Source organism: Phyllostomus hastatus, unplaced genomic scaffold (assembly GCF_019186645.2).
Source record: "Phyllostomus hastatus isolate PE091 unplaced genomic scaffold, TTU_PhHast_1.1 phas_contig_62, whole genome shotgun sequence".
NCBI classification, from domain to species: Eukaryota; Metazoa; Chordata; class Mammalia; order Chiroptera; family Phyllostomidae; genus Phyllostomus; species Phyllostomus hastatus.
The window spans coordinates 539,821-564,948 of record NW_025333921.1 but is presented as its reverse complement, the minus strand read 5'-3'; the positions used below and the strand labels follow the sequence as shown (position 1 = coordinate 564,948).

General features: G+C 37.3%; 1 protein-coding gene and 2 pseudogenes across 2 annotated transcripts in view; 2 read left to right on the top strand and 1 right to left on the bottom strand.

The window, feature by feature from the left end:
- LOC123825182 (protein only RNase P catalytic subunit) overlaps positions 1-25,128 on the bottom strand; it is a 160,553-nt gene that overhangs the window by 101,379 nt on the left and 34,046 nt on the right. The window lies entirely within an intron of this gene.
- LOC123825283 lies at positions 8,495-9,096 on the top strand (annotated as a pseudogene).
- LOC123825187 lies at positions 9,775-11,838 on the top strand (annotated as a pseudogene).

Sequence of the window (25,128 nt, the reverse complement as noted above, 5' to 3'; positions counted from 1 at the left end):
ACAGAAATGGAGATCACAAGGAAGGTTAACAACAGGGAATTGGGAGGAGGAGAGGGGGAAAGGTACAGAGAATAAGTAGCATAGATGGTAGGTAGAAAATAGACAGGGGGAGGGTAAGAATAGTATGGGAAATGTAGAAGCTAAAGAACTTATAAGTATGACACATGGACATGAACTAAAGGGGGGAAATGTGGGTGGGAGGGGGGTGCAGAGTGGAGGGAAGTGAAGAGGGGAAAATGGGACAACTGTAATAACATAAGCAATAAAATACATTAAAAAAGTATTATGCTAAGTGAAAAAAGGTAGATATAAGAAACAATTTACATACTGCATGATTTCCATTTACATGAAATTTATAGGAAAAACCATACCAACAGAAAGCAAATTAATAGTTCCAGGAAGTGGGGAGAGGGAAGTGACTGCAATAAACACAAGGGAACTTTTGGAGATAATTTCCCAAATCTTGATTATGGAGGTTTATTATACAATTGCCTACATTTCTCAAAACTCACTGAATTTTACAATGGCTAAATTTAGTATATATAAATTATACCTTAATAAAACTGATCAAACAAAAAAAGAAAATCCTAATACTATACATATTTCATCTTTAACATAATCATTGATCCATATGCATGCTTTTACTTCTCATTTGACTTTTTCTATCTTCATCAACTCTAGTTGCGTGGGACCAACCTCTTTCCCTTCTATTCTGCAAAGCATCTTGTTTTAAAATTTCTCTACTCAAATATACCTCCTACAAATGTTCAGAAAGTTTCAGTTAATACCAAAACTAACTAAATATTGGTTAGAATAGAGATACTATTTTTTTATAAATGGAAATCTATCACAGAGATTAAAACAGTTTACATATAATATGACCATTTTTTGTCTTACTCTGACTCAAGGGAAATGGAACAAGTGCATTAAATTTCTAAAATTCAGGTTTCACTAATAATTAACATGAACAAAATTTCCTACTACACTTCCAATTTATCATTTTAGTGCTACTCTTAGTACTACATTACATTGACCTCAGAAATAATGACAAACTAAGGTATTTCAGTATTACTGGCAAAATGGACATCTGTAAAAATCGAGTTAAACTAGATAACTTACAAAATCCCCTTCCAGGTCTGACATTGTTTATTAACAACACTTGGAAATCCCTTAAAATCACAGAATGGAAAAGGGTACACTTGAGATGGTTTGTTTGAAAGGTGAGTCGCAGGAGTCTATCTAATCTCAGGATATGTTAAAAAAAAAAAAAAAAAAAATCCCCCCCAAAGACTATTCTCCTGATCCACGTCTTCTAATAGACAGAAAATTCCAAGATGTCAGGTTAGGCTTTTCCCCCCATTATTAAAGCTCTATTACTAAGTATAAAACTAACTAGTCTGGGATTCTTCGTAATACTTCCTTCCAGTGAGTCTCTAAAATGCTCATTTTTCAAACAACACAAATTTATGTCACTAGAGTCAAAAGCCTCTGAATCATGCTGAAAAGGCATGACAAAGAAAGAGCTGACCTTCTGAGACAGCAAACTAACTTTGGCATAGGGTATCACGAATCTGCAAGCTTAGTTGTTTTAATAGAGTGTAAATTTAAAAGAAGAAACAATTATTTCTTTGTAGGGCTACTGATGGGATTGTGCTTGATTACAGATATGGCATAGGAAAATTCACCAATCTTCTGATAATTTTTTCTTGACTATTAATAGAAGTTCTTAAAAAACAATTTTATTAAGATACAACTCAAATACCATTTAATTAACTTGTTTGAAGTGTACTATTCAGCTCACAGGTTTTGTAACATTGCCACAATCTATTTTTAGAACACTCTTGGCCCTCCTTAGAAGAAACTTTATCCTCATTAGCAGTCAATCTCCATAGAGCAACTTCTAATACAGCAACTACTAATCTACTTTCTGTCTCTATAGATTTACCTATTCTGGGCATTTCATATAAGCTGAAGAATACAAATGCACTGTCTTCTGTGATTGACTTCTTTCACTTTGGACAATGTTTTCAAAGTTCAATCCATGTTGTAGCACAAATCAGACTTCATTCCTTTTTATTTTTTTTAATGTATTTATTTTTTTTAAATAATATTGCATTGTATGGATATATCACATTTTATCTATCAGTTAAAGAACAGTCAGGTTATTTCCACTTTTTGGCTATTATGAATAATTCTCCTGTAAACATCTGTATACTAGTTTTGCATGGATGTATAACTTCACAGAAATTGTAAATACTGCGACTTGCAACACAGGTTGTTAATTTAAGTGCTTTACAGAGACCAGGCAGGTGACATAAATAAGACAGGCCAAGTCTAAGAAAACATAAGAGAACAGGCAAAATGATAAATAGTAAATGGCACAAGTCTCATTTTCTAAAACTTGACAGAAACAGGTGAAGCCTGTGACAAACTGGAGAATGTAGTTCCCAGAGCTCAGTCCAGCTCATTGTCCCCACACAAAAGTAAAGAACTGGGGCTAGCAGATTTGGTTTTCAAGGAAAGTGAAAAATCTGGCATTCTGAAACATGTCACATAACTTTTTTTATGAGAGTAAAACACAAAGAGGCTCCAACAACAACGAAAACATAGGGGCTAGATGCTACCCTTAGGCCGTAAGTTTGTAATACATGTGCTTGGTCAGTCAACAGATGTTCATTTCACACCTATTATGTACCAAATGATGTTTGAATTCCTAGGAACAAAACAGTTTAAACAAATGCCCTGCCCTCAAAGAATTTACATGTTAGTGGAGGAGACAATCAAAACCAAGGCAACACAATAGATAATTAATTCCAGAGAGAGAAAAGTGCCGTAAAGAAAAATTAAGCAGAGTAGGTATTAGCACCAATCTCCTGAACCCCTCTCCATTTCAGATGTGGTGAAAGGAAAAGGCCTTTCTAATGAGGTGACATTTGAACAGACCTGAATGTATCGAGGGAGCATGCCCTCTGGGGGAAGGGTCTTCTAGGCAGAGGAAAGAACTGCCAGGGCCCTTACTAAACACCAAAGAGCTTTGCGTGGTTGAGGCATTAGCAACAACTAGGCAATCTGGAAGCTCAAAGAATAAGTATAAAGTCTTTATGGAAGTCAACTCTTGCTTATTACCACAATATGGGAAAGAGTAAATATATGTAAAATCAATTCTAAAAGTTAATCAAGAGTTTTCAATTTGCTAACCTTATTCAACTTCCTGTTGTTTTGTGGTTATTACTTAATCACAAATGAGTAGCAAAATGATCCAAAGATGTGCAGCAAGAAAGAGAAATAAAAGAATGGCACAGCTATGTAACTACAAATGACACACACGCTCCAGAACAGAGGTGATCTGGCACCCACCATCAAAGAGCTGGCTTCGTAATTAGAAGTAACTCTAACAACATACATGGCAGTAGAACTTGACTCGTCTATTTATTACTCCTCCTACATTATGGATGAGAAAGCAAACAGGTTAAGCAACTGATTTTTCTCAACAAACGAAATGAAAAAAGCCATTAAAACTTTTTAACTTTTTCATTTAAAAGAGGTTAAAATGCTTAAATTTTTTTGGAATGATGGTCCAAATGTGTATGATAGTTTACTTCTGTTCTCAGACTTTGATACAAATCTCACCGAGAAATTCAAAATAGATCTCTCATTTATTTTATGTAGTTAATGTACTATTCTAGAACAGCAACCAAGGAGAAATAGGAAGACTATATAGTTATGTATACTCAAAACTTTATGTCATAAAAGAAACTGATTTTTAACATGTTAATTATACTCAAAGTACTGAAAAAAATCAGATAATACACATTTTCCAAAGCAAAGGGCTATTAAAACAACTGACATTCATCATAGTGAATATGGAAAAATAGGGGATTACCAGCTATTTTGGTTGGAAGCACTTCTTTTAACTTGGGAACAACAATAAAAAAATGCATCTCTTCATCTAATGGCCAAATTTGTGAGCCTTCTTCAAACCAGGGATCCAAATAATTCATGAATAAAAAGAACACTAACATGATTGCCTTAATGTAGCCAGGGAAAAATAAAGTCACATGTCTGGAAAATGTCATTGCAATCTAACAACTAATCATCTAAGAAAGCTTATACTCATTTAGTAACAAGCTATGCTTTAAGAGATTTTTTTCATTTAGTAACTATGGCTGTAATTACTATAGTGTACTATCCTATTTTAAAATACTTATAATCTTATCTTTTCTGATTCTAGTAGGATGAAAACAAACAAACAAAAACCTTCCTGATACAAATATCTTAAAAGGTTGTATAAAATACAACAAAAAGACTTAATGCAAGGCCGAACTTGAAAAAAAGAGAAAAATAAATCTCCAAGTGCCAGAAATGAATTCAGATCTGAAAATCAGAAGTAAAGAGGAAAAACGGGATGGTTTTCAGCAAACAGACACTTGGCCTTTGACACTCAAATGGGAACTGGAGAACTATCAAACCAGGGCCCAAATGAGGGGAGAAATTAGAAGTGAACTCCTGAATAAAAGAGGAACCTTTGCAAATAAGCACACTGATGTTTACTGTGCAAAACACAACATGCCAGCTTCTCTATCTCTTCTAGGGATCTAAGTAGGAAAAAAAAAAAATCCCCTATGAATAAGAAACTTCAAGCTTTGTCTTAAATGGGTTTGGAGTACAAATTTAGACAAACTGTGTGATATGAAATCATCACACTCCACCAAAAAAATTATATAAAAACTGCTCTGGTCTAGTACTATCTCTTAGGCACTTGGCAGAAGCAAACACAAAACCTTTCTAGAGAGATACTATCAACAATTCAGGCAACAAAGGGATTCTCATAGAAACAGCAAGCCCCTCTAAAACTGTACTCACCAATTTAAAATTACAGAACAAGAGTAAACAATCCATCATGTGTGAGAGTTCTCTGACACAACAGAAGGATTAGAGCCAAAAGAATTCAAGATAAAGACTAATAGAAAAATCAAAGAGACAATATAAAGTAAGTCTGTAACAATAATTTAAATGTAAAAGAACAATTAGAACTGTAAGAAAAGACAGAGACCATGAAGAACTGAAAAGGAAAATTTGAAGAAGTTCTAAAATTAAAATCTAAAATAAAACTAAATGAATGGAGGAAAACCCAAATATCCATCTGGTGAACAAACAAACTGTGGTCCATTCATATACCAGGACACTACTCAGAAACGAACTACTGATACATGTAACAACACAAACTCAAAAACATATTTAAAACTAAACCTAACATATTGTAAAAACAAATAATATCATGTTAAGTGAAAGAAGGCAACAATTACAGATTATATGTTCTATTTATATGAATTTTTTTAAGTAAAGACAAAACTACAGAGACAAAGAACAGATCAGTGGCTGCTGTAGCGAGGGACAGGAGCAGGGATTAACCTCCAAAGGGCATGATGAAACTTCTGGGGGTGACAGAAGTATTCTAAAATTGAACCATGGTAATGGTCACACAAGTGTATAACTTCACTCAAAATCACTGAACTATACACTTAAAACAGGTTAATTTTATGGCCTGTTAATTATTGAAACAATAGGGGAAATACCCCTAAATGAATGGGTAGAGAGGAGAACAGACACATCTGAAGTGAGAAATAGTAAACTAGAGGACAGATCTGAAGAAGTCAACCAGAATGCGATTTGGAGAGATGAAGAGATGAAACATGAGAGGGACAGTGAGAGACAAGGAGGGGATGTGAAAGGGCCCAGCAAGTCTAACGGTAATTACTATTAAGTTTAATAGCAATTTCAGGAGAAGCAATATTTGAAGATATAGGGGCTGAGACTGATTTGGAATTGTTTCAAGATGTGAAACCTTCAGAGTCAGGAAGCTCAGCAAATCCTAAGAAGGAAAAATAAATACATGAATACATACACACTGTGGTGAAATAGCAAAAGTGAGGAAAAAATCTTAAGAGTGACGAGGAGAATAGGGATATCTACAATGGAACAAAAATTGGACTGAAAGCAACTTCTCAACCGCAACTAAAATAGAGGCCAGGAGACAATGAATACTATTTTCAAAGGGCTGAGGGAAAACACTAAAATTTATATAGTTAAAAAATCATGCAAGTAAACATTTTCAGACAAACAATAAAATAGTTTACTACTCTTATCTTGTCACTTAAAGAAAGTTATTCGGGAAGATGCCCAAAAGGAAGCTGGAATTCAATGAGTGTGAGGGCTGCAGCTATACAGATCTGCGTGCCACTGGCAGGTAGGTGGTGGAGAGAGCCAAAGGAGCGGGTGACAATGCACAGGGAGGTGGGTGGAGAAGAAGAGGAAAGAAGCCCTGGGAAACACCCAAAACTTACGGGATAGGCAGAGGACACACTTTGTTATTGTCTTCTTACCGTAAAAGTACAAACTCATTTATCTACTAAGAAAGAGCAATGAGCTTTTAGGAGAGAAGAGCAAGAGATGTAAAGGGATATGACAAAATTAAAATGTAAATTTATGAAAAAACAAAACACAACAGCAAAATTAAAATCTTCATTGGAAGTAATACACTAGAGACCATGATTATTGTGAAATGCAGCACAAACTTTGACAAATTCTATTAGAATTCAGAGGAAAAGAACAAAAAGAGAACATTAAGAGAATGAATGTTATAAAGGCCAGAGAATACAGCTTCAACCTAAGCCTCACAGGGACATTCCCAAAGTATAAATCAGAACAAAAAGTGAGAGCTAATCATCAAAAACAACAAAAAACACTTTCCTATGATAAAAACATCTAAGGGCTCATGAGATTCAGGAGAACAATGAAAAAATCCACACAGTCCCCTTCCCATAGACATTTAATTGCAAACTTAAAGAAGAAAAATCCTATGTGCACAGGCCAAATAATAATAACGCAAAGACTTCTACGGTGTTTTCCATATGCCATGTAGATCACAAAAATATGGAAAAACGAGAATTCTAAGTGCTTCCATGTATTAACTCTTACTCAATGGCATGAGGTAGACATTACCATTTCCTCCACTTGAACAAATTAGGAGACTAAAGCACAGAGAAGTTAAGTAAGTCGCATAACTAGTAAGTGGTAGTTAGGTTTAGGATATGAAATCTATCAGAAATCTATCACCTCATCATTCCACTGTAAATCAAGCTGGGAACCCCAAAGCCAGATCACAACCCAACAACTATGTTTGAAGATGGTGAAGCAGTATCCACATGGACCCCCTGGCACATCTTGTAACAGTTTTTCCTTCTTCCTGAACAGCAAATATTAGTAAGTTGTGGCCTGTGTTCTTAAGAAAGGCATGCCAATCAAGACTACTGCCCTTCCTTCAGGGTACTTGTGAACAAGGAGAGAAATGCAAATGCCCTTCAGTAGTCCTTTTGTTGAGAATCATATTTGCTTTGATGTGGTCTCCCTAGTTTATTTAGGAAGGGATACCCCTCATTCTTCTGCTCTCCCCCTCCCAAAAGACTAATAAGGAGTATTGGGATTTTACCTGAATAGAAGTCTAATGAGGTGTTTTTCAACTGCAGGTCACAACCCATTTACTGGGTCATGAAATCAATGTAATAATTTGCAACCAGAACATTGGGGGGAAGTAAACAATTAAAATACAGTGTAATACATATAGTAAAAGCATGTAATATTTTGTATGCAACTTTTTTCAGTTATAAAATGTTATGTAAAGTTATTCTGTACTAGACTTATAGTAAAAAAAATGTTTAAAAGCAGCCCTGGCTGGTGTGGCTCAGTGGATTGAGCACCAGCCTACAAACCACAAACCAAAGGGTCACTGGTTTGATTCCCAGTCAGGATACATGCCTGGGTTGAAGGCCAGGTCCCAGGAGAAGGCATGAGAGGGGCAACGACACATGGATGTTTCCTTCCCTCTCTTTCTCCCTCCCTTCCCCTCTCTCTAAAAAATAAATGAAATCTTTTAAAAAGTGTTTAAAAGCCACTGGTAATGGGACTCTGCCATATGTACAAAATATGATTTTGTCCAAGAACATTATTAATATATTTCATCATAGGTCTATAATATTTACCACTTGAAAGTTTATTAAGGGGCCAGAACCCCAGTTCTAAGAATTAGCTTTACCATATATTAAGACATATAATAAAACTATAACACGTAATCAAAATTGTGTGATCATGTGCAGAGATTAATGGATATGAAAAGAAAGTTCAGAAACAGCCCCAGAATAAATGGGAATTTGATATATACTAAAAGTGGCATCCCAATGTAGTGCAGAAAAAGATGGGCAATTAGCTGTGGGCGGTGGAAATCAAAATGGAACTACATACCTCATTTAAATCAGAAAAAAATACCAAATAAATAAAAAATGTAAGGAAAAACAACAAAAGTAGTAGAGAGAAAAGGGAGGTTTTTGTGTGTGTTCGTTTTTAATAATCTTGTAATAGAAAAGACCTAAGTATGAAACCCTGGGGCTGTAAGAAAAATGCTGGGTAGATTTGCCTATTTAAAAATGCACAGAAGCTTTCGGCTAGGAGAGGGCAAAAGTACAACTTTCTTCGGTCCTCCCAAATCTGGGTTCACCCGACACGAGCCGCCTCCATCATGCCCCAGAAGTTTCACCTCAACAACATCAAAATCATACACCTGAGGTGCACCGGCGAGGCAATCAGTGCCATGTCTGCCCTCACCCCCAAGATCAGCCCCCTGGATCTGTCTCCAAAAAAGGTTGGTGATGACATTACCAAAGCTACTGGTGATGGGAAGGTTCTGAGGATTACAGTGAAACTGACCATTCAGAACAGACAGGCCCAGATTGAGGTAGTGCCTTCTGCCTCTGCCCTGATCATCAAAGCCCTCAAAGAGCCACCACGAGGAAGAAAGATGCAAAAAACAAACAAACAACCCCCCCCCCAAACTAAACCATTAAGCACAGTGGAAATATCATTTTTGATGAGATTGTCAACATTGCCCGACAAACGTGGCACTGATCTTTAGCTAGAGAACTCTCTGGAACCATTAAAGAGATCCTGGAGACTGCCCAGCCTGTGAGCTGCAATGTTGATGGCCACCACCCTCATGATATCATAGATGACAACACTGGTGTAGTGCAATGCCCGACTATTTAAGAACTACAAAGGAAAATATTTCGATAAAAGATCATTTGAAAACCAAAAAAGAGTGCACAGAAAAAAAAATCATACTAAAAAAAAGACCTCAAAAAATTGTAATCCAAATCACTTTTTCAAATAAAGAGCTCCTACAAATCAACAATAACCCCCCCCCAAATAACTCAGGTAAATAAAAAAAATGGGCAAGACAGAAGCAAGCAGTTTGCAGAAATTGATTTTAAACCTATGAAAAGATGCTTGGCTTACTCACTAAGAAAAATAAGAAAACTGGAAGACCAGGAGGAAGGCAGGCAGACGAGGAGGAGCGGGGGGCGGTCCCGGGGCACGGAAGTGAGCAGCAGGAGCGCATAAACACACGAGGGAGGACAACCGCAGCCAGTTAAATTTTTTTTGGTTGTCACTATCGCTGTCGCTGCTGCTATGACCAAGGTTTGCCAGAGGATGTCTCAGCCTGCACCTTGCGGTCCCCAAGCTCCATGCAGTGGCAGCAGTGTGGGCCTCTAAGGGCCCACAGCCCACATACAGGCAGAGTGCCCACGCGGGCTGATGAGGCTTAGTGCTGGCTGGGGCTGACTGCGCAAGGGCTTAGGCATGGGGGGCAGGCAGCGGCTCCAGGAGCAGCTGTCCAGGCTCCAATCTTACCCTATCATGGTGGCCAGCACCGGGCTCTGAAGCATGGAGGGGGTGGTTCTGCACAAGTGGTTCAACTATCTCACAGGTTGGAAGCCTCGTGGGTTTGTTTTAGATAATGGAATCCTGTCCCACTGATTCACAAGATGATGTTGACAAAGACAGTAAAGTAAGCATAAAGGTGGTAGTTTGTGAAACTGAAGTTCATTCAGCAGACAACACAAAAATGGAATTAATCATTCCAGGAGAGTAGCATTTCTAGATGAAGGCAGTGGCTGCAGCTGAAAGACAGAGGTAACTAGTTGCTCTGGGGAGCTCTAAAGACTGTTTGACACTAGGACTAAAAAAGAAAAAAAATATTAAAATAAAATAAAAATAAACAAACAAAACAAAACAAAACAAAAAAACCGAATTAATCCCCCAAAAAAAGAAAGAAAAAAAATAAGTGAAACCAGTGAATCTTTGAAACCAAAATGTCTGAACTTCACCTCTATTGTGACCTTTATTTTTATTTTTTATAAAAAAAAAAAATCTCTGTTTTTTAATTGGTCAACATTGGTAGGACTTTGTTAGAAAACTGGTATTCTGGAATGTGGGGGGAGGGGTCCACCCTGTCAGATATCAGTGCTGGGGCCAGCACAGCACAGAGCCCTGTGGTGGGCTGTATTCGCCCCTACAGAGAGGGCAACAGGGCCAAACATAGTTGCTGAAAAGGGAGAGATCCCTGAGGCCATTCTTCTTGGCAATGACAAAGGGTTTTTCCCCTCGATCTTGCCAGTCCACAATGATTACACCCTTCAGGGGCTTGTCCCCACCATCCGTCTTGGTGCTCTCCACCTTCCATACTACTTCCATGTCCTCTAGAACTCTGCTAAACACTATGTGCTTGCCATCCAGCTAGGCTGTCCTAACCATAGTGATAAAGAATTGGGAACCACTGGTGTCTTTGCTGGCATTGGCCATGTTCACCCAGCCGGGCCCATAGTGTTTTAGGTTGAAGTTCTCGTCAGGGAAGCGTTCACAGTAGATGCTCTTACCTCCAGTGCCATCTCCCTCAGGGAAGCCTCCACCCTGGATCATGAAGTCCTTGATCACACGATGGAATCTGCTGTTTTTGGAGCCAAATCCTTTCTCTGCTCTCGCTAAGGCCACAAAAATTATCCAGTTTTTGGAACAGTCTTTCCAAAGAGACTTATGACCACCCAGCCTCTATCTTCATCTCCACTTCGCAGCACACCTTTGACGGTGACTTTGGGCCCCTTCTTCTTCTCATCGGCCGTGGAGCATCTTGGCAACAGCAGGAAGAAAACAGAGCCCACAACAGGACAGTGGAGAAGAAAACCTTCATGTTCTGCTCCTAGAGGTGCGGCATCCACCAGGAGAAGCAAGTTCTACTGTGACCTTTAACACAGGAACCAAGTTCATACCATTTGAGAATCTGTTCACTGTGATGAGGATCACTGACCTCCCAGCAGACAGAACATGAATGAAGCCTCTTCACTACTTAGTGCCACAAGTAAGTAATATGTTCATGACAATGCTTGAGGAATGTGTGAATATAACAAATGCCAAGTTTGAACCTGAAATGTTTCAGCTGTCCCATATGGATCCCTTAGTTTCTCCTGGGTCACCTTCTCCTGTTCAAATGCTGAAGCATTTGTCAGCCACTCTGGTTCTTGCAGTTCAGAGAGGAGCAGAGATTGTAAGAAAACCAGTATCTACACCTCACCTTTCCACTGTTCAAGAAATACAGTTGCCCTGCCAGTGTGGCTCAGCTGGTTGGAGCTTCCCTCCTCACCAGTGGAAAGACTGCGGGCTCGATTCCCAGTAGGAGAACATGTCTGGCTTGTCTGTTTAATCCCATCCACGTGCCTAGGGAGGCAGCCAATGTATGCTTCTTTCTCCCATCGATGTTTCTCTCTCTCCCCTCCTTCCTCTCTTTCTAAGAGCAATGAAAAAAATGTCCTCAGGTGAGGGTGAAAAAAAGACATGTACAGTTAGTTAATGGAGATTTGGCATCAGCAACCATTCCTGAAAAATGCAGACTTATACTGCACCCCCACAAAAAAATATGAATTGGAAGATCCTATTTCATCCTCCTCTTCCTGAGGAAACAGAAGTGTCCAACTTCCTATAAGTTGCTTCCTTCCTATGCAAAAGCTGCTATAATTAAAACTATGTTATAGGGAGCAGTTTTTTCCTTAGGATTTCTCTGTACTTTATAAAATATTGTAAAGCAAACAAAAATCCACGTACCTTTGAAGTGTATTTTTTCTTTATTTAGTTTATTTACAAGAGTAATTTTCCTAATAACCTCACGATATGAATGTGCATCCTTTTTTTTTTCTTTTTAAACAAATGATGGTGCAACATTTTGACATCCGTAAGGACAAATGTAGGTATTTTTCTAAAAAACTGAGGGACTGACAGCTTAGTCAGTGAATTGTGGCTTATAATCATGAGATCTTATAAACATAAGATATCAGTCTGAGAGAACTGTGATATGTGCAACTTTTGCCATGGGCCAGACGGTCACTTTATCGCAGCTGAACATGAGTTATGATAGCAGCTTAATGGTGATTATACTGTATTCCTTTAAGCAAAATGAAACGTTTAATATTTTAAATATTTTTAGCCCCAAAACCATGACATTGAGAATTTTTTACAAACTAGGCCATGCTGTCATTCATATGTGGACACTACAGATTTGTCAGTACCAAATGTTGGGTTAAAGTGTTTAATTTTAATTTATTTATTTCTCTGTTACATCAAAAAATGACCTGCCAAATTTAAGATGTGTATACGTTGTTATTTACACTGTTCTAGAAAAGCAGTTAATGTTGTAGTGACTTTACTCACTTCCACCAGAGAAATGACTTTCCATGGAGGAAAAAAAAAAGAAAAATGTAAATTAACCCTATAATGAGATTCCATTTTTTACTTCAGATAGGCAAAGATCAAAATGTTTGATGACACGCTGAAACACAAGATTTCTCATACTGTGCTGATCAGTGTATATGAATACTGATAAAATTTCCACAAAGGCCAAGCAAAATCGATACATCTCTGATGTCCTAACAATTCAATTTTTAGGGATCTACTTTACTGCTCTCTCAGAATAGTGAGGCATTACAAATTTATACAGTGATTCACTGTGGCATTTTTGTAACAGTAAAAGACATAAAGCAACCTAAATATCCATTAATAGAAGATTGAACAAGTAAATTTTGGTCATTCTACACAATGGGAAATTATACAGCTAGAAAAAGAGAGAGAAAGGAGTGTGGGAGAAGAAGGCAGAGATAATCTATCTTGAAATACAAATATCCATTACACAAAGGACTGCAATTGTTTCACTAAAGAATTCTCAACCTAGCATCATCAGTTAAAAACGCACGTTCTCTAGCAGCTAGGTATATTTCCAAGTAGACTTTTATTACTAAATACTCAGAACGGAATTTACTTACAAGTATATAATTGTTTCTTTTTTTTTTTTATTAATCATTGTTCATATACAGTTTTCTCCTTTTTACTCCCAATCCAGTTCCCCTTCCCACCCGCCCCCCTTCCCTCCCATTACCACCCTCCCCTTAGTCTATGACCATGTGTCCTTTAAGTTTGTTCCTGTGAACCCTTCCCACTGTCCCCTTAAATTCCCTCTTCTCTCCCCTCCGGTCACCATCAGCCTGTCCTCTATTTCAGTGTCTTTGGTTATATTTTGCTTGTTTCTTTGTTTTGTTATTTAGGTTCCTGTTAAAGGTGAGATCATATGGTATTTGTCTTTCACTGCCTGGCTTGTTTCAGCTTAGCATAATGTTTTCCAGCTCCATCCACGCTGTTGCATAGGGTAGGAGCTCCTTCTTTCTTTCTGCTGCATAGAATTCCATCGTGTAAATGTACCATAGTTTTTTTATCCATTCATTTACTGATGGGCATCTAGGTTGCTTCCAGCATCTAGCTATTGTAAATTGTGCTGCTATGAACATTGGGATGCATAGGTTCTTTTGAATTGGTGTTTTAGTATTCTTAGGATAGAGTCCCAGTAGTGGAATTGCAGGGTCAAAAGGCAGATCCATTTTTAGTTTTCTGAGGAAGTTCCATATTGCTTTCCATAGTGGTTGTACCAGTCTGCAGTCCCACCAACAGTGCACTAGGGTCCCCTTTTCTCCACAACCTCTCCAACACTTGTTGTTTGTTGCTTTGTTTATGATGGCCATTCTGTCTGGTGTGAAGTGGTATCTCATTGTGGTTTTAATTTGCATCTCTCAGCTAGCTAGCGATATTGAACATCGTTTCATGTGTCTTTGGATCCTCTGTATGTCCTCCTTGGAGAAGTGTCTATTCAAGTCCTTTGCCCACTTTTTAATTGGATTCCTTGTCTTCTTAGAGTACAGTCGTGTAAGTTCTCTATATATTTTGGAGATTAGACCCTTGTCTGAGGTGTCATTGGCAAATATGTTTTCCCATACAGTTGGTTCTCTTTTAATTTTCATACTGTTTTCTTTAGCTGTGCAGAAGCTTTTAATTTTGATGAGGTCCCATTTGTTTATTCTTTCCTTTATGTCCCTTGCTCTAGGGGACACGTCATTAAAAAAGTCTCTTCGTGAAATATCTGAGATTTTCTTACCTACGTTCTCCTCTAGGACTTTAATGGTGTCATGTTTTATATTTAAGTCTTTTATCCACCTTGAATTTATTTTTGTATATGGTGTAAGTTGGTGCTCAAGTTTCATTTTTTTGCACGTGGCTGTCCAGTTCTCCCAACACCATTTGTTGAAGAGGCTATTTTTATTCCATTTTTATGTTGCTGCCTCCTTTGTCAAATATTAATTGACCATAGAGACTTGGGCTTATTTCTGGGCTCTCTGTTCTGTTCCATTGGTCCATGTGCCTGTTTTTATGCCAGTACCAGGCTGTTTTGATTACAGTAGCCTTGTAATATAGTTTAGTGTCGGGTATTGTGATCCCTCCTACTTTACTCTTCTTTCTCAATATTGCAGCAGCTATTCGGGGTCGTTTATAATTCCATATAAATTTTTTGAAGTGTTTGTTCTATGTCTGTGAAATATGCCATTGGTACTTTAATAGGAATTGCATTGAATGTGTAAATTGCTTTGGGTAGTATGGACATTTTGATGATATTAATTCTTCCAATCCATGAACACGGTATATGTTTCCATTTGTTTGTGTCTTCCTTGATTTCTTTCTTCAGTGTTGTGTAGTTTTCTGAATACAGGTCTTTTACCTCTTTGGTTAGGTTTATTCCTAGATATTTTATTTTTTCTTTTTGCTATTTCAAATGGGATTTTTTTCCCTTGATCTCTGCTTCTGCTGTTTCATTGTTGGTGTACAGAAATGCCTTTGATTTCTGGATATTGACTTGTATCCCGCTGTTTTGCCAAATTCATTTATTAGGTCAAGCAGTTTTTTGGTAGAGTCAATAGGATTTTCTATGTATACTATCATGTCGTCTGCAAACAGCGTTAGTTTTGTTTCCTCCTTTCCGATTTGGATGCCTTTTATTTCTTTTTCTTGTCTGATTGCTGTGGCTAAAACTTCCAGTACTATATTGAATAGAAGTGGTGAAAGTGGACAGCCTTGTCTTGTTCCTGATCTTAATGGAAAAGGTTTTAATTTTTTGCCCATTGAGAATGATGTTGGCTGAAGGTCTCTCATATATGGCCTTTATTATGTTGAGGAATGCTCCCTCTATTCCCACTTTGCTGAGTGTTTTTATCATGAATGGGTGCTGTACCTTATCAAATGCTTTTTCTGCATCAATTGATATGATCATGTGGTTTTTGTCTTTGCTTTTGTTTATGTGATGTATTACATTTACTGACTTGCGAATATTGAACCATCCTTGCATCCCTGGAATGAATCCCACTTGGTCATGGTGTATAATCTTTTTTAATGTATTGTTGGATGCGGTTTGCCAGTATTTTGTTGAGGATTTTAGCGTCAATGTTCATCAGTGATATTGGCCTGAAGTTTTCTTTCTTTGTTGTGTCTTTATTTGGTTTTGGAATTAGGATGATGTTGGCCTCATAAAAAGAGTTTGGGAGACTCCCATCTTTTTGGATTTTTTGGAATAGTCTGTGAAGGATAGGGGTTAGCTCTTCCTTAAATGCTTTGTAGAATTCTCCTGTGAAACCATCTGGTCCCGGGCTTTTGTGTGTTGGGAGTTTTTTGATTACTGCTTCAATTTCTTTTGTTGTTATTGGTCTGTTCAGACTTTCTGCTTCTTTTTCATTGAGTTTTGGAAGATTATATTTTTTCTAGAAAGTTGTCCATTTCATCTAGGTTTTCAAATTTTTTGGCATACAGTTCTTCATAGTAATTTCTTACAATCCTTTGTATTTCTGTGGTATCTGTTGTAATCTCTCCTCTTTCATTTCTGATTGTGTTTATTTGGGTCTTCTCTCTTTTTTTCTTGATGAGCCTGCTTAAAGGCTTGTCTATTTTGTTTATCTTTTCAAAGAACCAGCTCTTGGATTCATTGATCCTTAGAATTGTGCTTTTAGTCTCTATATCATTTAATTCTGCTCTGATCTTGGTTATTTCCTTCCTTCTGCTTGCTCTGGGCTGTCTTTGTTGTTGTTCCTCGAGTTCTTGTAGACGTAGGGTTAGGTTGTTTGTTTGGAAAGTTTCTAACCTTTTTAGGTGGGCCTGTATCACTATGAACTTCCCAGTATATAATTGTTTCTTAAATCTTACCTGGGTTAGGGAAAAAGAGATCTTATTCAAGTAATGATAGTTTGAAATTAATTTTATTTTAAATTAAACTTCTAGACAGAAAAAAAAGCTATATTCTTTTTAATCCCACTCTCCTTTCCTTTCCTATCATCCTGACAGACCTACAGAGAGTAGCTAAAAGGAAGGCAGAAAGACATATTTTTCATTGCAGAATCTTGCTCCTAAGTTAAGAAGAAACAAATCAGGAAAGGAAAGGCAATAACATGGCTTGTATCCTGCAACTCAGAGATGCTGCTAACCACATTTTTTTTTTAAATTCTGCTTTCAGTTCAAGTACATCTCCACTTACACACCCTGGAAATCCCCTCTGCTTCACAACCAGCCAGGCACTGGTTCTAAAGTACCAACACAGTACTAACTTCCCTTCCTTCTTTGGACACACAGAATATCCAAGTCTTTTCACTGGGTGATCCCCCCCCCCCAAAAAAAAACAACATAAAAGTATTGCACATATAAAACTCAATGGGAAATTTTTGAAGAAGAAATCAGAAAGTAAACACTTGTTTTTCATATAGGGGAGAAAAAATCTTGAAGAAAAATTTACCACTATATATAAATGGAACCTAACTAAAAACCATCAAAAAGAATTCCTAGGGAAAAGAAATTACAAGAGGGTTGCCCAGGGCTCTTTTTAAGAATCTTGATAAATTTTTCATTGTTTACTCTTGAAGAGTGACCAAACTCAAAATGTTTAACAAAAATTTTGGATACCATATTATTATTATCCTCCTCGGGTGCGTGCACAGCCCTCAGAAGAGCCGTGAGGACACTACAGGAGCCTGGACTAGCCATCAGCCCATCTGGGTTTGCGTCTTCTCTGCTGGGCTATCCATTAGCTTATATGACTTCGATAAGTTACTTCACTTTTCAGGGCCTCAGGGTCCTGAGCAATGAAGTAGGGCTACTTACTTCAAAGGAATATTGCAAGGATTCGATAAAATTAAGTGATTTGACTACAAAAGTCTCTATATGTGTTTCAGGTAAGTAGCAATAATGGTACAAGCATCATCAACAGTCTGTCGCCATTTAAAACTCTTTGGGTTTTAAAATAGATACAAGCAAAATAACTTTCCCTGCTTCCTGTTCCTGACTTAGAAATGGGCTCTCGTCCTCACATGCAGTAAAGTAGAGGGATCCCTGTAAGTACCAATAAGCTAACTGCCTCCATATGTATTCCCAAGTTGTTCTGATTTAGGGGCCAAAGAGACTGTCCCCTTCAGAAGGACTCTAGACTGAAAGGAAATCCACTGTCCTTGCAGTATGCACATATAAGATGATTCATAAATCAAGTTCTCTACTGCGGACTGCCTGTAGTACATCCTTGTAGATGACCTTATGTTTTATAATGTACATACATCTTCTGATGCTAACCTTAAAACAATCCTCTGAGAAAACTGAGATGCAGAGGGAAACAAGACCAAGTTAAAAATAACCTCTGTTTCCAACTCCTACTTAACTCATCACTTCATTGAACTGAATGAGCTATTTGTTTATAAAGCAGAAGAAACCATTTATCAGTTGTACCATCAAAATTCACAACTCTCTCATTACAATGAAGCAGAGTTTACTATCATCTGTGCTTAATTTTATTGCTGATTAAAAAAGAAAATAGTTTGGGTTGTCTTTTTTCTTCTTTTAATGAAAAAAAAAAAAAAGAACAGAAAAGGGAGAATAGAGCCAGAAAAAACATCTTAATTCCTGGAATTTCTAGTGTCTAAGATAAGCAATACTAAATCTGACTAATGTTAAGTAAGCATAAATAAATCTTTTTGCATCACAGTATAAGAACGTAGCCAATGGAAACTGTCCAGGTGGAGGGCAGAAAGAGAATGCAAGTGACTTTACTCTGAAAAATATCAAACAGTGAAAGAGTCAAACAGCACTCAGGAGAGGCACGAATACTGAGGTAGAAACCTTGGGGATATCCCAGGATCAGTCATTAGCTCAAATGACGTGTCTTTTACATCTCATCAGTGATTTTCCCTCCTTTGTCTACCTCATACAAATATTGAATAACTTAAGAACAACGCACAACTGGAAGGTGAGTCATTCCACCAGTAAGCAATGAGATTAAGGGAAATTCTATTTTCCTGTTAACTTTAACACAGTTTGCATCTGTTTTATTATTCCTGCTAGTTATTACTGCTAATCCATGTTAGCACACCTTTTCTTCTGCTGCCATTAATAAAGTAATAGCAAACTAAGTGTTAAGCACTCTCCCACCCCCGAAAAACATCTATCAGACCTATAAGGTGGTAGAATTACTGGTAAGTATAAACAGCATCTATAACTGAATCTAAAGATCTGGGTTTGAATCCAACCTTCATGACTTAAATTCTGTGACTTTGGCAAGTTATTGAACTTCTCTGAGCCTCAGTTTCCTCATCTGTAAAGTATATAAAAAATTCCTTCCCTCAAAGTGATTGTAAAGATTAAACAATATAATTAAATAAAGGGTAGCTATTACATTAAAAAAGTAAAATAGAATGGTAATGTATAAATAACAATATTTATTGCACACTTACTAGATGACAAGCATTGTAGAGAACACAAAGAAGGGGGCCTTGTCCCTGGACCAATTTATAATGTAGCTGAAGAGACAAAAGACACTGATGTGAAAAACCAAGCACTAAAATAAGAACATGCGGTATGGAATTAATAGCCAAGTATATGTCGGGGTTAATAAATGCCACAAGTTCAAAGAAAGAAAAGAAAAACACAGGTCCTGGCTGGGTAGTTCAGTTGGTTAGAGTGCCATTCCAGTATGACAGAGTTGTGTATTTGATCCCCGTCAGGGCACAGATAAGAATCAACCAATGAATGCATAAAAATGTCGAACAACAAATCCACGTTTTTCTCTCTCTTTTTAAAGATTTTATTTATTTATTTTTAGAGAGAGGGGAAGGGAGGGAGAAAAAAAGGGAGAGAAACATCAATGTGTGGTTGCCTCTTGAGCACCCCTTACCAGGGACCTGGCCTGCAACCCAGGCATGTGCCCTGATTGGGAATCGAACGGGCAAACATTTGGTTTGCGGTCTGGCGTTCAAGGGTTCATGTTTTTTTCATTTTCTCTCCCCCTTCTTCTCTCTCTCCAAAATCAATAAATAATATTTTTTATAAAGATAAACACACTATAGAAGTCAGGAAAGACTTTGTGACAGAAAAGACTTGACACCAAATTCAACAGCCTAGAAGAAATGGATAAGTTCCTAGAAATATATAACCTTCCTAGACTAAATCATGAAGAACTGAAAAATCTAAATAGACCAACAAGCAGTAAGGAAATTGAAACAACCATTAAAACCCCCAAAATACAGAAGTCCAGGACCAGACAGCTTCACTAAGTGAATTCTACCAAACATTCGAAGATGATTTGATACCTATCCTCAAACTCTTTCAAAAAATTGAAGAGGCAATAATACTTCCTAACATTTTATAGACCAACATAACCCTGACACCAAAACCTGGCAGGGAAAACAGAAAAATAGAAAACTACAGGCCAATATCTTTGATGAATACAGGTGCAAAAATCTGAAACAAAATCCTAGTAAATTGAATACAACAATATGTTAAAAAAATACATCACTATCAAGTGGGGTTCATTCCTAGGGCACAAGGATGGTTCAACATATGCAAATTGTTCAATGTAATATGTCACATTAACAAAACAATGCACAAAAATCATATAATCTTATCAACTGATGCAGAAAAAGCATTTGACAAGATACAACATCTTGTTATGATTAAAACAATAAAGTAGGTAGAGAAGAAAAGTAACTCAACATAATAAAGGCGATATATGACAAACCCTCAGCCAATATCGTACTCAGTGCTGAAAAACTGAAAGCTCCTCCTCTCCAGTCAGGAACAAGACAAGGATGCCTGCTCTCACCACTTTAATTCAACATAGTTCTGAAAATCCTAGCCAGAGCAATCAGGCAAGAGGAAGAAATAAAAAGGCATCCAAACTGAGAAGGGAGAAGTAAAAGTGTCACTTTTTGCAGGTGACATGATTCTGTATATAGAAAACCCTAAAAACTCCACAAAAATATTATTAGAAACAACAAATACAGTAAAGTTGAAGAATACAAAATCAATGTACAAAAATAGCCTTCCAATACACTAACAATGAAACTTGAAAAAAAAAATTTCTTTAGCAATTGCAACAAAAAGAATACCTAGGAATAAAATTAACAAAGGATGCGGTTCATGGATTTTAAGAATCAGCATAGTTAAAATGGCCATATTACCCAAAGCACTATACAGATTTAATTCAATCCCCATTAAAATCTCAATGTCATTTTTTGAAGAAATAGAACAAAAAACCATCAGATTTGTATGGAACCACAAAAGTCCCTGAATAGCTAAAACAATCCTGAGAAAAAAGAATGAAGCCAGAGGTATCACACTATCTGACTTCACATTATACTACAGAGCTATGATAATCGGCATGGTAGTGGCAGAAGAACAGACACACAGACCAGTGGAACAGCATCAAGAGCCCAGAAATAAAACCACATGTATATGGGCAAATAATTTTTGACAAAGGAGCCAAAAACACACAATGGAGAAAAGAAAGCCTTTTCAATAAATGGTGCTGGGAAAATTGGAAAGCCACATGCAAAAGATTAAAACTAGATTAGTTTGTCCTTGTGTACAAAAATTAATTCAAAATGGATCAAAGATCTAAATATAAGATTCGTAACAATAAATTACAAAGAAGAAAACATAGGTATTAAAATTATGGGCCTTCGTTGTAGAGAACATTTTATGAATTTGACCCCAAAAGCAATAGAAGTAAAGGCAAAAATAAATGAATGGGACTATATCAAACCAAAAGACTTATTCACAGCAAACGAAACCAACAACAAAACAAAAAGGCAAACAACCTAATGGAAGATGGTATTTGCAAACAAGAGCTCCAACAAGGAGTTAATATTCAAAATATATAAAGAATTCATATAACTCAACACCAAACAAATAATTCAATTAAAAAATGGGCAGAGCCCTGGCCAGGGTGTCTCAGTTGGTTGGACTCTTGCCCTGTGGCCAAAAGGTTGCAGGTTCGATTCCCAGTCAGGGCACCTGCCTGGGTTGCGGGTTTGATCCCGGGCCAGGGCAGACAATCCCTGGACCAGGTGCTTAGGGAGGCAGCTGATCAATGTTTCTCTCTCACATCGAGCTTCTCTCTCACATCGAGCTTCTCTCTCTCCTTATTTCTCTCTCTAGAAGCAATGAACAAATGTCCTTGGGTGAGGATGAAAAAAAAAATGGGCAGAGGACCTGAACAGACACCTCTCCCAAGAACAGCCAACAGATATATGAAAAGATGTTCAACCTCATTAGCTATTAAGGAAATGCAAATCAAAACTACAATGAGATACCACCCACACCTGTCAGAATGGCTATTATCAACAAGACAAGTATTAGGTTGGCTAAACAGTAAGTACAGTTTTTCTGTAAAATAAAAGATACATTTTTCATTTTTACCAATAATTTTATTGATTTTGATATTTTGAGAATGTCAGTAATCTCCCGAGTGGTATAATGTTGATTGTTCTCAATGTCACAATTTGATCACTAGCAACTTCAACTGGTCTACCTGACCGTGGAGCATTGCCCAGTGAGAAATCTCTAGCACAAAACTTTGCAAACCACTTCTGACGTGTTTGATCAGTTACAGCACCTTCTCCATACACTGCACAAATCTTTTTTGCATCTCAGTTTCATTTTTATCTTTCTTGAAATAATAAAGCATAATATGCCAAAAATGTTACATATTTTCTTCCATCTTCAATATTAAAATGGCTAAACAAAAATTCACCAATTTTTATAAGTTTTTTTTAATGCACAATGATGTGACAGCTGTCACAGTACAATCTAACAAAATTGTTTCAAATGAAGTTAGAGACAACTAGGTGCTACTAGAGCCATCTGACAGAAAAAAACAAATGAACTTTTTGGCCAACTCAATAATAAGTGTTGGAAAGGTTGTGGAGAAAAGGGAACCCTCATTAATCACTGGTGGAAATATAAACTAGTACAGCCACTACAGAAAACAGTCCAGTAGTTCCTCAATAAATTAAGAATAGAGTTACCATGTGACCCAGCCATCACTCTCCTGGGTATCTACCTGAAAAACTTGAAAACATTTACCGTATTTTGCCATGTATAATGCAGTCTTCTGTATACTCCACACCCATGTTTTAGGCCCAAACTTTCAGGAAAAAAAACTTTTGTTTTATTTTTAAAATTCATTCATTTATTTATTTATTTGTATTTAGAAACAAAATCAATGATCGTATTCCAGGGTATTATTTTGCATATGGATACCATTATTGCTTTCTAGAGTTATAATTTTAATGCATAAGCATGAATAAAAGAATTAAAAACATTTATATAGACAAAGAATTAGTACTACCCATGTGTAATGTATATCCTTATTTTTCTCCCCAAATTTGGGCAAAAAGGTACACAATAAACATGGCAAAATATGGTGTTCACAAAGATATATGCACCCCTATGACACATGGAAACAACCAAAGCATGCTTCGATAGATGACTGGATAAAGGTGTGGCACATCTATACTATGGAATACTCCTCAACCATAAGAAAAGATGAAACACTGCCATTTGTGACAACGTGGACCTTGATATTATTATGCTAAGCGAAATAAGTCAGTCAGAAAAAGCTAAGAACCATATGGTTTCACTCATACACGGGATATGAAACTGAAACCCATGGTCAGAGACAACAGTATGGTGGTTACCAGAAGGAAAGGGGTTGGGGTTTAGTGAGGACTACAGGAGGACAAATATATGACGATGGAAGATGGTTTGACTTTTGTTGGTAGACACACATATAGTATGCAGAAGATGTATAGTAGAAATGTACACTTGAAACCTATATGGTCCTACTAACCAATGTCACCCCAGTAAATCTAACTTAGAAAATAAAAATAAAATGTCATAAAAGGAAAAAAAGAAAAAGAAAAGGGACTTGAGAAAGCCTTGGAGAAAAAAAAGGACTTGGAGATAGGAGTACAGTTTAGATGGGGAAAAGCAGTCCGGATACAGTGAGTAGCCAGCTTTAGCTGAAGCAGATGTTTGCAGAGGAGAGTACTAAAAGATGAGGCTTGGAAAGTAGGCTGTAGAGAAACTGAAGGAATTACTTTCAGGATAGGAATGGGAAACTGCAGGATTTAGGCCAAGGGAATAGTGTGATTAAATCAGCATTTTGAAAAGACTGAGCTTGGCAACAGTGTGAAGAAAAAAATGGAAGAAGAGTATAGACACAAGAAAACCAGTTAGGAGGTAACACAGAAGTTGAGGTTGAGATGCTAAAGGCCTAGACAAGGTGGAAGTAGCAGAAACGGAACAGCAGAGGTAGAGTTGAGAAATGCTGCACGACAGGATTAGTGACTGATATGACACAAAGGTTAAAGAGTCAAAATCAGTTTTAATTTCTCCAATTTGGGTGGCAAACAGGAAAAACACAAAAGAAAATTCAATAGTATGTGATCAGAGGCTAAAATTTTACTCTTGATACATTTAGTTCAAAATGGTGTATTCCATAGAAATGTCTTACATGCAATTGGTCATGATGATGTGGCATTTAAAATAGTAACCAGGATTAACGAAACCAATTTGGGAGTCATTTGAACAAGACAGAACTAAAGTTAAGGGAAAAATTCCATTAGGAACAGGGCTCTGGGGCTTCTTCCAAGAGAAAAATACTTGCCTTCATTGCAGAGAAATGGGTTTTCTCCTCTAGTGAGACGAGGACATTGAGTCTAGGAGAGCCCCTTATTCATAAAAGTCCTCTTAAAGGAGGCATGCAGGTTGTGGTGTCTTTGTGAACAGTGATGTCAGCCTAGGTATAAAAGGTCTGTGATGCAAGGTGAATTAAGAGAAGGAGATCCTACCTTGGGTGGACACTGTCACAGGCTGCCCAGGCCCATGTAGGGACTCCAGGGACTCAGAGAAACTGCCGAAATACACTGCGCCTGCTTCTGCTCTGGTCATTTTCTAATACATTTTGGGGTCCTCAGCTTTCTATACTGGGAATTTAATCTAATTTTATGTGTGATGTCTACTTAAGTGGCCTACAATGCCCCTAAAATTCTGCACACAGATTTACACAAAAATTTACCAAAACTTCTGGGGGTTCAGAATCTAATGGAACAAAGTCTGAAAACTGGCAGAGTTAATCACAAAACAAGGAAAAGAATTATGGTCCTTTCCTCAAATCCATTATCATTCCTTTACTTATAAGAATATTCTACTTTGAAAGTTCTACTCTTACAAATAATGATAAATTAAAAGATTTAAATGCTAATTTAGCCCTGGATGGCATAGCTCAGTGGATTGAGTGCAGGCCTGAGAACCAAAGGGTCACTGGTTTGATTCCCAGCCTAAGGCATATGCCTGGGTTGCAGGCCAGATCCTCAGCGGGGGCCATGTGAGAGGCAACCACACAGTGATATTTCTCCCCAGCTCTTTCTCCTTCCCTTCCCCTCTCTCTAAAAAATAAATAAAATCTCTTAAAATAAATAAATACTAATTTAGCGTCACTGGTGACAGGGACAATGAATGCTGTGCTTTGGATCTGATCATTCGGCTCCGCTAGTTCTGGAAGTGATT